This window comes from Solanum pennellii, chromosome 12, assembly GCF_001406875.1.
Source record: "Solanum pennellii chromosome 12, SPENNV200".
Taxonomy (NCBI): Eukaryota; Viridiplantae; Streptophyta; class Magnoliopsida; order Solanales; family Solanaceae; genus Solanum; species Solanum pennellii.
In genome coordinates, this window is record NC_028648.1 from 34,696,328 (window position 1) to 34,702,849 (window position 6,522).

The 6,522-nt window shown below is 32.9% G+C and overlaps 1 long non-coding RNA gene across 1 annotated transcript; it reads left to right on the forward strand.

Moving 5' to 3' along the window:
* The first annotated feature begins 807 nt into the window (after positions 1 to 807).
* Positions 808 to 5,734, forward strand: LOC107005173. The gene is made up of 4 exons (XR_001454836.2): positions 808 to 1,736; positions 3,056 to 3,200; positions 5,196 to 5,366; positions 5,445 to 5,734. It is a non-coding gene; the product is annotated as an uncharacterized LOC107005173 (long non-coding RNA).
* Positions 5,735 to 6,522: the final 788 nt, after the last annotated feature.

The following is a 6,522-nucleotide window of genomic DNA, read 5'->3' on the forward strand; positions in this document are numbered from 1 at the left end:
AAAATCAAAGGTTATCTAGCATAATAGATTTCCTTTTCATCGATCGAGTCGAACTACAAACAGCCTGATTCCTAAAGTTTAAGGATGAGTAAGTGAGCTGTGTGTTGAAAACTCAGCTGTACTCCAACAATTAGCTCTTAAATCTTATTCTAGAGCATCTTGATCCCTTCATAAACCGGTATTTAGATAACTTTCGAATTCTTCCAAAATCATGCGGTAAATCAAGCGTATCGAACTACAAGTGACCTGAATTCTCATATAGCCTAAGATATGTAGGAAGCTATTTTGGGGTTCGGCCATAATTCCTAAAGTCCGTACCAAATCCCTCCCTTTAAAACGAATTTATGGTCGGTCAAAATTGGCTTGATCAATTTCATTCTCCTCGAATTTCGTGCATCAATCCAAGTAAAAATGAGGGACAATTGTTGACACCCAATTTTGACCCTCCCCCATAAATTAATTCACGTGCTTCTTAAATTTCAAGCGTTTTATTTTTTTTAATATTTTACAAAATTCAAATATACTCTCATGTACACATGTATATATATATATATGTGTGTGTGTGTGTGTGTGTGCATGCATATTTTTATAAGTATGTGCAAATCGTCTCAAATATTTTATTTTATTTAATACTTTACTAACTATGTAATAGCTTACATCTTTTGGAATTAATTTTTAATTACGTCGATTATTTTATTTTGTTAAAATTAAGAGTCTTGTTTAATTAATTACAAAATATTTTAATACATCTGGGCTAGTTAATTTATTTTTAAAAAATAAAATTTAACCCATCTCTCCAAATTCAATTCCCATCTCTAGATCAGCCTTTATTGTGCAGCGTCAGTCCACTCCAAAATAGCCCAAACCGTTTCCTTATTTTCTTTTGGTCATCCCAGCCCAACAGCCTTTTCCCAGCCCTCTCTCCTCAATCCCAACCCAACCCCTTTTCCTTCACGCCTGTCCTTCGAACCCCTACGCGCTTCACGCGAGAATGCGCGAGAGCGAGTTTACATCAAGGAAACGACGTTTCGCTAGACGACAGCCATAACAGCTCCGAGCGGTACTCTCTCCCATTAAAATACACGGAAGAATAGGCGTGTTTGCTTTTCCGTATTTTCGCTTTTTTTTAGTACTGCCACAGCAACGCTGCAAGACGCTTTCCCCTCTTTGAAGCTTGGATATTGCTCCACGTCAAACATCAAGGACGCCCTCTCAATCAAAGCCCTCCATCTTTGTCCTCTCACCCTAATTTCGCGGGATTTGCTGTGATTCCGCCTCAAGACCCAGCTGTCCTCCGTACTCGAAAAGGAGTTTTGAATTTCAGATTTGAAGTGGTAAGTCCGTTTTACCCCAAAACCTTTTGAGAATTCCCCCGCCATCCCCTGATACGGAGCCTATTTTCCCCCCTATAAATACCCCTCTTCTTCATTCGTTTGGGGAGCATTTTTTTTGGAGAGTTTCTGTGATTTTTTTGGCTTGGAATTTTCCGAACGTTTTTCCTAGTCATAAGATATTGGGAGGAACAAAAGATACAGAATAAGAGAATACTAAAACAGTAAGGTTGCAAGATATAAGGAGCGCAGGGACTCGTCGAAACCATTATTTTATCTTTGTTTGGAATCAGTCTTCCCTCCAAGTTGTCAAAGTCTAAGATTCCGTTTGGTTGTTCTGTTTTCGAGCCTCTTTGGTTTGGCGGAGGTCACTGCTCACCATCTCCAGTTCGCTGCCCTTTGAAGGTAACTTTGCTTATTTTCTTGGTGGCTTTTCTCTTCATGGTTTTACTAGTTTTGTTTTACTATTGTTGGAAATTAACATTCTGTGATTGTTCACGATTCTTCGTTATTGGCCGATTTTGTTTATTGAAATGAAGTATATATATATATATATGTTGTTTGGTTCTATGGATTAGTCGTGGTTTTGTCTACGGATTGGTTCTTCGTTTAAGTTAACAACTTGTGTTTTTAGTTTTAAATCATGTGCATGGTTGCGTTTGGTCACGTCTTACACTAATTTTTACGTTATTTCAAGGAGTCCAACTTTTTTTAAAATGAAGTATGGTTTAAATGTTAGTCTTCTTCCAGGTGTTAAGTTGTAGATGTTTTAAGTCAATCACCTCGTTGCGGAGTTTCTTTTGGTAATATTTCCCTCTAAAAGGTGTGAAATGGGTAGTGGGTCTATTTTCCTCCTTGTAAATAGAAGTGATTATGTTTCTTCTTTATTCATGATTTTCTCCTATTGAAAAGTCATCCAGTTTTAACGAACTCGCTTTAGTCGTTTGAAGTTAAAATGAGTGATTTCTAGCTGACTAAAGGCTGAAAAATTATTAAATCATTGAATTCTAGCTTTTCCTTTGACTTTCGCATTTTGTTACCTCTTTCTCTATAGTCTTGTCGCTTGTTGTTTTGATATTGGTTAGGACGGCTGAACGAATTTGTGATCATTGTTTTGACCTTTATATGGGTTTGACGATGTCGTTTGTTTTCCTCGAAATAAGGGCATAATATTTTTTTTTAGTTAATTTTAAAGTTCATATGTCGTGGAATTTGTTTTGAATCTTGTTTAGAGCAGCATGTTATGGAGAGCAGTTGAGTTTTATCATTAATTTGAGTTTCCGTTTCTTTAATCTTCTTTTCCCTAAAAATGTTGGCTTGTATTCATATCTCGTCCGAAATCGTCGCGAAAAATGGAATTTGAAGTTAGCTTCTAATATTTGGATTAGCCGCTATGTGGTTCCTTGAGGAGTTTATAATTTAAACCAAAGGTGATTATTTAGGAATCAACAATTTTAGTCTTATTCAGCCCGAGAGAGTTTGTTTCACAATTTGGTGTTCTTCACTACCTACTGTGTGCATTATATGAGGGTATTTATTACTTAAGTAATTGATTCCCCCTTTAGGTACCTCTTAGTTTCATCCAAATGTATAGAGTATGGTCTAAATCATTTATCTATCCATTTATTTTGTTTTATTGAATGAAGAGAGTGTTCCAGCCATTTTTCTCCTCTCTTCGGGATATTAATCCTTATTTCCCCTTTGTCTTGCATGTGAATTGACAGTGAGTTCGTTAAGAACTCGTTTTATCCCTTGCATTTCCGGAGAGCCATGAAGGCTCAACTCCCTTCTATCGAGTCAATCCCATCAAAATCGACGGACAAGTCAAAAAGTTGGAAGATTGAAGAAATTGAAGAACTTGGGCGGAAGGTTCATCTTTTATTCGCAATATGTGTTGTATCTCGGTCCTAAGCCCTTGTTGTTTTTATTTTATTTTATTTTGTTTCTTATTTTATTTAGTATTGTATGTTTAGACTAAGACAGGTACAAAGAAATGGGTCGAAAACCCAAAAGGGAGAAATAGGTCCAAATACCAGTCAAGGCGAACAGGGAACCCGGATTTGGACCTAATCTCTCTCTCTCTCTCTCTCTCTTTTACCTATTTGCTTATTTGTTTGTTCTTATTTGTTGTTAGTCGTAACCATAGAAAATCCAAACCCCCGCAAATGCCAAAAAATATTTTATCAACTTAAAATAATTTCAAATCGATTCTAAATGAGCGAACAAATTTACAAATCAGTTTTAACAATTAATTACTTTGTTTCATAACTCTAAAACTATATATTATTTCGAATTAGGCAAATTTTTTCAACTAAGTTAGTTGTCGTATAACTACATTTGAGAGGAATGTCTTAGGTTCTTTCAAAACCTTCCTAAGACGTTATTAGGAATTCCCGAACCCCTCTGATTGTTTTCAAATGATTTTTCTGTTAAGTCTTTTGGAAACAAATAGTTTTCTTGATTTTTCTTTAAAAATTTAAGTGGCGACTGGAAAAATTGAAAATCTTACAAACAAAAAATTTTTCGATTTTGTATAAAACAATATGTTGTCACATACTTATTTTCTGTGACATATGTTGCCACATATCTTCTTTCTTTGGCATATGTTGCCACATATCTTCTTTTTGTGACATATGTTTCCACATATCTTCTTTCTGTGACATATGTTTTCACATATTTTCTTTTTGTGACATACGTTGCCATATATATCCTTTATGTTGGGTGCATGTAGATAATTTTGTGATGTTTTATTACAACATAAGTTATATATGTTGCCACATACACTACATTTCTTCTTTTCCATCATAATTGACATTTATTTCAACAAAAAAAATCATTAATATTATCAACAAAAAAAATAACACTTCCCAATTGTTTTATACAACTTATCAACGAAAAAGTAATTCACAATGGTATAATAACCATCAATCTAATCAATTATGGATATTGTTGCTTCACATCACAATTAACGACTTCGACTTTTTTTCTCTTTCTCTTTCTTTTTCAATTTCTCGTTCTCCATCTCTTGGTCCTTCTCGTTCTCCTTATTGTTCTCCTTGCCTTTTGGGTTTGACTGTGATATAGAGCAGTAGTCATTGTTTTTTCTTTCAGTAATTATAGATAGTGATTGAGAAATAGATTTTTTCAATCTCCTACACTTCAAATATTTGTGGATAACTGAATAAAACTATATTTCTTAAATCATATGAACAAAATGGTCACAAAAAGAACAACTAAAATAACAAAAAAATGTATTTTCAGTGAATGTTAACATTACATATACATTTTCTCAAATTATGGCTTTTTGGGTTTGTTAATTTTCTTTCTAAAATAATAAATAATAGGTATCATTAAAATATTATTCATTTTTCACATCTATATAACAATTTATTCTTCATTAACCCAAGAAAAAACTTAATATCAAAATTGTAAATCTCTCAAAAAATGACTTACCCATTTTAAGTCAAACACAATATTTAGTTCAGAAAGAGGAGAGAGTCACGACCGGAGATGAGAAGGAAGATAAGATAATGAGGGAGAATATTTGTTTTGATAGTCGTATTTTCAATTTTTCTAAAGAGGAAGAAGAAGAGAAGAGACATTATTGAGAGAAGAAGAGGAGAAATACCTATTTTCATTTTTTTAAAGAATGGGTTGGATAGAATTATAAAAGTTGAAAAAGTGAAATACTTTTTTGTATTGTATAAAAGATTAGAAAGTTTAAAAATATTAATTTGGTTTCAAATTTACTTAATTACATTTTAAGAATGATTTGACCAGCATTTGGTTAATCTGTTACCAAAAATCAAACCAAGACTTATTTGACACCTTTCATTTAATTTTCTCCACTTTATGGGAGAGAAGAATTTCAAACAGAGAATTGAAGCAGTAAAGTTAGAAGATGGTGAAGAAATTAGCGAAGAAATTGCCACAAATGCTTTGCGCACATCTGTTAATTTCTTCTCAGCTTTAAAGGCTACTGATGGCCATTGGCCTGCTGAAAATGCCGGTCCTCTCTTCTTTCTTCCACCTCTCGTAAGTTTTTTCATTTCGATACGTAAAATTCTCATAACAAATTGAAATTGCTAAAGCTATTTTCCCCTTAAAATTCAGGTTATGTGTTTGTATATATCTGGGCATCTTATTTTTACCAGCTGAACATCGTAAGGAAATTCTCGCTATATATATTGTCACCAGTTATATGACGTAATGTAACAATGACTATACTATTCTATCAAAATTAAATTTGCATATTTTTGAATAATTTAACTTACCTACAATGAGATGTGTTTAAATTAAACTTTTTAGCTGGTTATAGATGCATCTTAATGTCATCATCTTAAGATACCATACACAGTGTACAACTCGTGGTGGAGTTACAAATTTTATTTATGATACTAAAAGATAAAAAAATTAGACACAAGTAAAAATAAAACAAAATAAGGATACTCAACATATAGGCGTCTTTGGATGTACCTTTTTCTTTTTCTTTATTTTTGGCCGTTGAACTCCCTAAAAAAATGTTTGACCATAAAATTTGGGAACGCTTATTAAAAGGGACAAACTAGTTTGTTAATTAAGTAAAAATCCTTCAAGTTTTAAAAATTAGGTAGAAGTGACAGATAATATATATTAGGTTAAAATATGTTTTCACAATAGTCTCAAACTTTTAATTTTTACACTTTAGTCCAATAACTGTCTGTTGTAGTTGTCGGAACAACTTCTTTAATAGTCCGACAACTGTCATTGTTATTGGGACAACTTCTTTAGTCGTTCAACAACTTCAATAGTTGTCCAAACAACTTAAAAAGTTGTCCAGACAACTTTAGTGATTTTCCAGACAACTACGAAAAATGTTACTTAGTTTAGTCCATTTATTGACATTAACAATAAAAAAATCAAAGAAAAATAAAAGGGGCCCACTTGTCCTATTTTTTTAATTGAAAACTTGAAAGGCACTATGAGCTTATTTTCCCATAAAATCTAGAGTTCTACTTTTAGGAATTTGAAAAACACAAAAGAGTTGGTTTCACTTTTTTTTTTCCACTTGTAATTACTTGCAAACATTGAAAAACCAACTCTAATTGTATTTGTTAGAACAAGAATAGGATATACGCCCTACTTTGAAAATGATTGTGATGTAAGATAATGTCCTAGTTCGAAAGTGAGTCTAGTGTAGTATCTATACTTA